This window comes from Colobus angolensis, unplaced genomic scaffold (genome assembly GCF_000951035.1).
Source record: "Colobus angolensis palliatus isolate OR3802 unplaced genomic scaffold, Cang.pa_1.0 Scaffold107, whole genome shotgun sequence".
NCBI classification, from domain to species: domain Eukaryota; kingdom Metazoa; phylum Chordata; class Mammalia; order Primates; family Cercopithecidae; genus Colobus; species Colobus angolensis.
In genome coordinates this window covers 1289724-1299334 of record NW_012111697.1, presented here as the reverse complement: position 1 = coordinate 1299334, position 9611 = coordinate 1289724, and positions in this window count along the sequence as shown.

Sequence of the window (9611 nt, the reverse complement as noted above, 5' to 3'; positions counted from 1 at the left end):
GGGCCTCCACCCACAGCATCCCGTGAACCCATGCGTTTTCCGATCCAAACCACCCCTGGTGGTGTGCAAAGTCTTGTTTTTACGTTAGAAGCATTCATTTGTTAGAAGTAAACACGTAGATTGCCCCAATTTTTTGTACCGGGTTTTGACGTGTCTTCGAGCCAGTGGGGTGAGACCGCTGCAGCGCGCAGCCCCACGGTGCCCGCTCCCCTCCAGCCGTGGCCGCCCGCGTCTTTCCCAGGCTCATGGCCTCCCTGCCCACCAGGCAGGTGGGGAGGCTGAGCCCACTGCGGAGCCCCGGCCCACCGGCCTAGATGGGCCTGGCAGGGCGGTTCCACCGAGCTGTGAGAAAGGCCAGGCCCATCAGATAAGCGCCGGGCCCTCCCCGCCACCACACGGGCTCTATCGCCTCCCCGTGCCTCCCAGCCCTGCCCCGAGGCAGGTGCGCTGCACGAAATGAATCTCACTGCAAGATCTCTCTGGTTTCACTATGAATGTCCTGACCCAGGCCAGCACCCACAGCCCCTGGGGCCTCCCCTGCATCTCCCCTCTCCAGCAACAGCAGAAGGGAGCGTGAGCTGCTCTCAGGAAGGATTTCCCTGGCTCCCAGCTGACTCTAGTGGTCCCAGGAGAAGCTCAGGAATCCTAGCCTGCTCTCCCCAGCCCTCCAATGCAGGATCCAGCAGAGGCCCGGACTCTGACATCCGGAGAGTCAGGCCACTAGGTCCAGCTCAGGCACCTGGTCTCAAGGACTGATGCGGAGGCTGCCCTCTGGTGGCACCTTTTGGAATGGCGGGTGTCCTTAAATGGAAGGATATGGGTAAAGGTCCCAGGGAGAGGGTACCCTGGTCCAGGAGGCTGGCCCCACAGAATGCAGGGCTTGGAACCCCTGGAAGGAGAGGAGATCCCGGTTCCAGATCAGAAGTCCAAGCCCTACCTTCTCATGTTCCCTACTGGGCCTCACAGGGCTGTGCCTGCAGTGGCTTCAGGGGAGGACATGAGATGACAGGAAGATACAAGAAACCTGGCCTCCCTGACAGGTCACCCCCTCCTCCATGCCCCTCTTACGACCCCAGGGAGTGGGGAGCAAGAAGGGCGCGTTCAGGCAAACTGCCCGTCCAACAGCTGTGGGTACTGAGGGATCACATGCTGCCCTTTTCTTCTGCCCCTCACAGGGAAAACCTGAGACGCTCCATGTCCAATCTGTAAGTCCATGGCAGAGCCAGGACCAGAACCTGCATCTCGCAGCTCCTGAGGCAGACACTTGGAATCTCCATGGAGAACCTGTGACATGCTGGAGACAAGACCAGGTGCATTTGAGCCTGGGGAGGTGGTGATGTGCACACAGACTGGGCACTCTTCCATTCTGGGGACCAGGTGGTTTCCTGGCCAGGGTGATGCCTGGCCTGACTCATGAGGGACAAGTGAGCATGAAGGTGTGACAAGGTACAGCCAAGGAGGCAGCAGGAGCAGGCAAGGTGTGACCAACACCTGCTGTATCTGGGCACGCAGAGTCCGAGGCACTAGCTTGAAAGAGTGACCACCCATCCAGTTTGCTGGGACGTCCTGGTTTATGTCTGTCAGTTACACCCTGCTGTAATTATAAAGAGCGCCTCCTTTCACTAGCAAACCTGTCTCAGTTTGGACCATGAATTAAATGATCTCCCTCCTGACACCTGCCTGTGGGGTCATTCACAGCCTGTGGCTGCGCTGAAAGAAGAGGATCCGAGACAGGGCGGGTTCCATTTGTACCTTGGAGCAGCAGCCCTGGGTTGGGGAGGAGCTGTTTCAGCCCCCAGGACGGGGTTGGGGAGTGCAGTGCATGGGGAGGTGGGTGTATGGTGAAAGGCCTAGGTGGGGTGGTCGGAGCTCTGGGCGTAGCAACTGGGATCCTGATCCCACTCACAGGAGGGATGGGTTGGGGCTGGGTGGGATGTCACAGCCTGAAAATTACAGGGAACAACACCCCGTGGTCATTCTAGAAGCCCCACCAGCTATGGAGGCCAGGCCAACCTTAGACTTGGGCAAGGGGGTCCCTGCCATGGATCCCATCCCCTGGAGAGCCAGGACGTCACCAGCAGCAAATGCAAAGAATTTTTCTTTTTTTTTCTTTTGAGACAGAGTCTGGCTCTGTCGCCCAGGCTGGAGTGCAGTGGCCGGATCTCAGCTCACTACAAGCTCCGCCTGCCCGGATTTACGCCATTCTCCTGCCTCAGCCTCCCGAGTAGCTGGGACCACAGGCGCCCGCCACCTCGCCCAGCTAGTTTTTTGTATTTTTTAGTAGAGACGGGGTTTCACCGGGTTAGCCAGGATGGTCTCGATCTCCTGACCTCATGATCCGCCTGTCTCGGCCTTCCAAAGTGCTGGGATTACAGGCTTGAGCCACCGTGCCTGGCCCAAGAATTTTTTTTTAATTTCAGTCTCATTAAGAGTGTTTTAAAGGTTGATAACTGAACAACAGTGAATTGTGGGAGAGGACAGATGTCAAAAAAAGATCCCCACAGGCCCGAAGATGTGGGGCTGAGTGTTGAGTGCATGTGTGGATGAGTGTGTGAATGGTTGTGTGTGATTGTGAATGTGTGGTTGTGTGAGAGGTTGTGTATGGTTGTGTGTAGTTGTGAATGTGCGGTTGTGTGTGTGGTTGTGTGTATGAGTGTGTGAGAGTGAGTATGCAGCTGTGTGTGCAGTTGTGTGTGGTTATGAGGGTGCAGTCGTGTGTGCTTGTGTGTATGTCACTATGTGAGAGTGAGTATGCATGGCCGTGTAGGTGGTTGTGTGTGGCTGAGTGCACGTGGTTGTGTGTGTGGTTTTGAGTGTGTGGTTGTGAGCATGAGTGTGTAGGACTGTGTGGGGTTGTGTGTGGTTGTATGTAGCGTGTGGTTGTGTGCATATGAGTGTGTGAGAGTGTGTATGTGGTCATGCATCTGGATATGTGAGTGAATGTGTGTGGTTGCGCATGTGTGTGTGTGGTTGTGTGTGGTTGTATGTAGTTGTGGTTGTGTGCATGTGTGTGAGACTGAATGCGTGTGTGATTATGTATGTGTGGTTGTGCATGTGAGCGTGTGAGTGTGTGAGGTATGAGTGTGTGGGTGTGTGCGTGTGTGTGAGAGTGAGAGTGTGGTTGTGCATGTGTGTGAGTGAGAGTGTGGTTGTGCATGTGTGTGAGAGCGTGTGGTTGTGCATGTGAGAGAGTGTGTGAGGTATGAGTGTGTGGGTGTGTGCATGTGTGTGAGTGAGAGTGTGGTTGTGCATGTGTGTGAGTGAGAGTGTGGTTGTGCATGTGTGTGAGAGTGTGTGTGGTCATGCATGTAGGTGTGAGAGTGTGTGTGGTTGTGTGTGTTGTATGTAGTTATGTGTGGTTGTGTGAGTGTGTTTTCTGGGCAGCCTGGCGTCCTGGTACCTGTCTGTGCTCCTTCCCCGTCTTGTTACTTGGTGAGATTTTTGGGAGCAGATTAGAATGCCCTGGAAATGCCAGGTGGGAAAAGTGAGGTGGAGAAAGGGTGTCCAGACCAGCCCCCACTCAGGAGCACGCTCACACCCAGGGGTCTCGGGCACTGTCCTAGTTCCCACCCCAGTGGATGATGGTCATGAGAACAGGCCAGGGGAGATCACGCCCCAGGGGCGGGCTGCAGGGCCAGGTGCAAACGAGGGCTGCATTGTGGGTGCAGTTTCATCTCTAACTTGGAAATATGTAGGCCTCCCGGGTGTGGGGCTTGAGTGTGTGTTTGCGCCCTTGGCCCACCAGTGCAAGGGTTGAACATGGTTGTTGGGGAGAGGCCTAGGGAGGGTGCAGAGAGGAGGCAGGAAATGCAGGGCAAGGCCAGAGAAGGTGGAGAGAGAAAGAGGCGAGCACAACAGAAACAACGTCCAGGGCTGAGAATCCATGAGACAGAAGCAGAGAGGGGGCCATCAACTAGCAGGTGCTTGCAACTTGGAGAGGGAGTGGTTTGGGTTCAGGATGGTAGAAACCAAGGAAAGTCTGGGGCTGCCTGAGGGAATACCTGGGCTGGACCTGGGAGTGAAAAAGAGAATGAAAGTGGCGTGGGAGTGCTGAGTGAGTTTAACACCCACGAGGGACTGTGGAGTCAGAGCAGGCCACAGACCCCCTCCCAGCATGCAGATCCTGACCCACCCAGGACCCTGCCCAGGTCATGTGTAATGTCCCATGTTTGTCAAAGTGTATTCTACACACACATAAACATGCACCAATCACAGAGTGTTCACCTCGTTGAATTTTCATAAACTGAACATATTCGTGAAACCAGCACCCAGATTAATAAGTCAGGCATGATCTGCCCTCCAGGGCCCCTCCTCATGCCCCTGCCCAGTTCCTACCCCCAAAAGAGTAAGGATAAACCTCTATCTTGACTTCTAACATCATGCATTCATTTTGCCTATTCTAGAATTATAAATGGAATCATCCCAGAACTGGATCTCTTGAGCCCAAGAGTTCAAGACCAGCCTGGGCAACAGAGCCAGACCCTGTCTTTACAAAAAAAATTTAAAAATTAGCCAGGTGTGGTGGCACATGCCTGTAGCTGTAGCTGCTCGGGAGGCTGAGATGGGAGGATCACTTGAGCCCAGGTGTTGGAGGCTGAGTGAACTATGATGATGCCATTGCACTCCAGCCTGGGCAATAGGCTGAGTCTCTATTTCTTAAAAAAAAAAAAAAAAAAAATTTAATGGAATCATCCCAAAATGTTACCTTGTGTCCAGCTTCTGTTGTTCAACATTGTTTATGAGATTCACCATGTTGCAACATAGTAGTAATTTGTTCATTGCCTTTGTAGCACAGAACTCCGGAATCTACCTGTACTCTAAACATGTTAATCCATTCTACTGTGAATGGCTATCTGGGTTGTTTCTAGTTTGGGGCTACTAGGAAGACTGCTGTGAATGATATCGTAAATGCCTTTTAGTACATTTATATATTTATTTCTGTTGGAGACATACCTATGGGTGTATCTTAGTTCATCCTCTCCAGAAAGCAGTGCCTGAGGCAAAAGCTCAGAAGGTACTTCTGTTTTGTTTTGTGTTTTCAGAGACAGGATCTGGCTCTGTCATCCAGGCTGGACTGCAGTGGTGCAATCATAGCTCATCACTGCAGCCTCAAACTTCTGGGCTCAAAGGGTCATCCCACCTCAGCCTCCTGAGCAACTGGGATTACAAGCGTGCACCACCATGCCCAGCTAATTTTTAAATTATTTGCAGAGATGGAGTCTCACTATGTTGCCCAGGCTGGTCTCAAACTCCTGGCCTCAAACAATCCTCCCCCATCAACCTCGCAAGGTACCGGGATTACAGGCATGAGCCACGGTGCCTGGCCTTAGGTAGAACTTAATTGGGGGGTACAATTACAGGGAATCAAGAGTAAGGGGGAAAGGAAGTGAACAGGGAAGGCATGAGAGCCAATATGAGGGTGAGTTTCAGAGCTGGCCACCACTTGGTACCAAAGGCAGCTGATGCTGAATCTTGTAGTAACATCTTCCAAGAGGTTTTATAAGGAATGTGATTCATAACAGTTCATCTGGGATGAGGTAGAGGGAAGAATTTATCCACTGACTCCCATCTGTCATTTATCCATCTGCCATTGTCCAAGTGAGATAGGAGACCAGGGAAAATGAGACAGGAAAACAGCAAAGGGAATTGAAAGTTGGATAAAGGGCAGAATAAGTAAAAGCAGAGAGCAGAAGAAGCAAGGTGAAGGGGCGGGTGAGCAAGAAGCCAGACAAAAAGCAAAGGTTCAGAAACCAAAACAAAAGTAAGATAAAAAAGTGAGCAGGGCTGGGCGCAGGGGCTCACGCCTGTAATCCCAACACTTTGGGAGGCTGAGGCAGACGGATTACCTGAGGTCAGGAGTTCAAGACCAGACTGGTAGACATGGTGAAATTCAGTCTCTACTACAAATACAAAAATTAGCCGGGCATGGTGGCAGGTGCCTGTAATCCCAGCTACTCGGGAGGCTGAGGCAGGAAAATTGCTTGAACCGGGAGGCGGAGTTTGCAGTGAGCCACGGAGATCGCACCACTGCACTCTAGCCTGGATGACAAGAGCGAGACTCCGTCTCAAAAAAATAAAATAAAATAAAGGTGAACAAGACCCCATGGCTGGCAGGATCCCGACCAAACCAGTAAGGGGTTGCTCTTCAGAGATGGGCATGCGCATAGGAGAGAAAAGGTATCCTTAACATAACCTCATTATGGTAATCAGCTACTTAAGGCTCATGCATATGAGCTGCATATCATGTATGTACTTAGGATTATGGGATGGAGACAAGGTGCAAGCTCACGGGGGCCAAAGTAACTAAGCAACACACCTATCAGTCAAAAAGACAGACACTGGCTAGAGATTAGGCAGCCTTGGGAAGAGGGGAAAAAAAAAAAAAAAAACGTGGAAAGATCCAAAGTACACCAAACTAATACGGATCTCATCTCACAGAGATCAGTCTGCTCTTCCTCTCTGAGAGTGGAATACTGCACTTAATACACTTTTTGCTATCTGTATGTGTCTCATCCAATTCTTTGTTTGAGTCGCCCAGACCCTGGAACTGTGTGGCACTGTTCAGTAACACAAGGACAGGCCTGAGTGTGTTAACTCTCCTGCATTTCTGATTGCAAGTCTGTGGGTGTCAGGTTGGTCCCTTATTATCTCATTCCTCAGGGGCATCAGAGAAGCCCTGAGGGTGATGGGAGGTGCTGGCAGGTTGTACCTGTACCTGAAGTGGGAGGAAAAGTGGCAAAGCCTTCACACCAAGGTGAGGCTAGAGGCTGGGGAGGTGGCATGATATCCAAGAGCTATCCAATACATAGTGGAGATGCTGGATTTGGAGGTACTGCCAAATAGTTTTCCAAACTGGTGATACCGGCTCCACATCCTTGCCAACACTGGGTGTGTAATTTTCACCATTTTGGTGGCTACTCGGTGGTATCTTACTCTCATTTTAATTTGCATTTCCCTGATGACCCATGAGGTTTGAGCACCTGTTCAGGAGTTTAACAGTCATTGGACATCCTCTTTTGGGAAGCACCTATGTAAAGTCCTTTTTTTTTTTTTTTTTTTTCTGAGATAGAGTCTCACTCTGTTGCCCAGGCTAGAATGCAGTGGCATGATCTCAGCTCACTTCAACCTCCGCCTCACAGGTTCAAGCGATTCTCCTGCCTCAGCCTCCCGAGTAACTGGGACCACAGGCACTCACCACCACCCTCCAGCCAAACTCTGCATTTTTACTAGAGATGGGGTTTCACCATGTTGGCCAGGCTGGTCTCAAACTCCTGACCTCAAGTGATTCACCTGCCTTGGCCTTCCAAAGTGCTGGGGTTATAGGTATGAACCACTATGTTTGGCCTATTTTAAAACTTTTTCCTGTTGACTTGATACATACTTTTCAATACAAGTTATATGCTTATATTTTTAGATGTAAGTCCTTTATCAGCCATATGTATTGAAATAACTGTTCTCACATGTGGCTTACTCATTCCTCTTTAATCATGTTTTTTGACCCACAGAAGTTTCTCATCTTAATGTAGTCCAATCTGTCACTTTCTTGCTGTGTTTCTTGTGTCTGTTTAAGAAAATGTATCTATTCTCTCCCCTAAGTTTTCTTCTAACAGTTTTGTTGTTTCACGTTTCACACCTACATTTCGCATGTACATCACCTGGGACTGGTTTTAGAGTATAATGTAAGGGTGACATTAAAAGGGTTTTGGTTTTTTCCTTCAATATATAGATCCACCACCACTTATTGAAAAGCCTGTCCTTTCTCCACTGTTCTGCAATATCAACTTTGTCGTAGTAAACCAGGATGGGTCTGTTTCTGGATTTCTGTTTTCTTCCACCAATCGATTTGTTTCTCTTTGCATCAATGCCACACTGTCTTCCTTACTGTAGTATAAGTACTCCAGATTTGTTCTTCTTCACATACTTTTTAGAATCAGCTTGTTGAGTTTCATCCCTCCAAAAAAGCCTTGTAATCAACAACAAAGTTGTCTGGTGCTTTGATCAAAATTACATTGGATGTATTTATCAATTCTATAGATCAATGGGGAGACCAACATCTTAAATTCCAATCCATGAACATAGTATATCCCTCCATTAACTTACGTCTTTAACAATTTCTCTCAGAAATGTTTTGTAGTTTCTTGCATAAAAATTGTACACATTATTCACTAGATTTATTCTTAGGTATTTGATTCTATGCTATTATTAATTTCATTTTCTAATTATTGCTAGTATATAGAATGCAATTCGTTTTTGTATATTAAACTTCTATCTAGTGACTTTGCTAAATGAATTTATCTTCATTAAATTAACCTGTAATTTTTTTTCCTACATACTGAATCACATCACATGTGAATGGCAGCTTTATCACTCCCTTTCCTATCTTCATACCTTTTTACTTATTTTTCTTGCCTTATTGCTCCGGCTAGGACCTCCAGTACACCATTGTATAGAATATTGATGAGTGCCAACATCCCTTCTCATTTGCAATCTCAGTAGAAAAGCATTCAGATTTTCACCATTAAACATGATGTCAGCTGTAGGGTTTTTGTTTGTTTCTTGGTTTCTTGGAGATTTGTTTTTAGATAGATACTTTTATCAGATTAAGGAGGTTCTCTTCCATTTCTATTTGCTAAGAGTTCTTTTGTTTGTTTAAATCACGGATGACTGCTTTTTGCATCTGTTGAGGTTTTCCTTTTTTCTCTCTATTAATGTGGAGAATCATGCTGACTGGTTTTTGGATGGTAAACCAATCCTACCTTTTGTTCCCATTGAAGTTTGCAGGTTCTAGTTCAATTCCACGAAAAGGACCTCCTGAGCTATGGAGCCTGGCCGACAACATAGAAACTCCATCCTGTGCAAAGCCGTAGGCTGACCTTTCCCCCACAAACCCATACTCCACATTCCAGGTCCCAGAGAGACACCCTCGAAAACCACAGGCTTCAGAGCTGCGAGGCTTGCGCCAGCCCCTGCCCCTTGGCAAGCTGCCCCTGACTGCACCAGCCCTGGCTAGACCCTCTCCCAGCAGACCCTAGAGTTGCAAGGGCAACTGAGGGGCTGGGGAGAGTCAAACCAGAAGGTCGAGGCCCCTGGCCCCTAACACCCGCGACAATCAGGGGTCTCCGGAGCCAGGGCTGCCCCCACCCTGCGCGAGGCTCCTTTAAGAGATTCGGTCTCTGAATGGTCTCTGGGGCTGGAGGTGGAGGGCGCCAAGAATGCCGGACTCCGACGACAGAAGCGAGAGGGATGCAGCTTCGCCGGGTGGCCTGCCCCTCCGCGTCCCCCCAGCATGTCCACCATGGATCCTCCCGCTCCTACTCCTACCCCAAGTCCCCGCCCCCGACTTCGAAGCTCCCGTACGTCTGCAAACGCCGGCCCCGCCCCGCTCCCACCTCCACGCTCCGCCCCTGCCGGGGACCCGCCCCCGCCCCTTCCCACCCGGGTCCACCCTGCGGCCGTCGGACCCCTGGCAGGGCCTCAGCAAACCCAGAGGCAGCCACTGGGGGAAAGGACGGGGCGCCCGGCGCGGCCTCATCCACATGCAGGGGACGGCGCGTCGCGGCGGCCGCCAGGAAGAAACAAAGGCTGTTCCGCCGCCGGCCGCACCGTGCCAG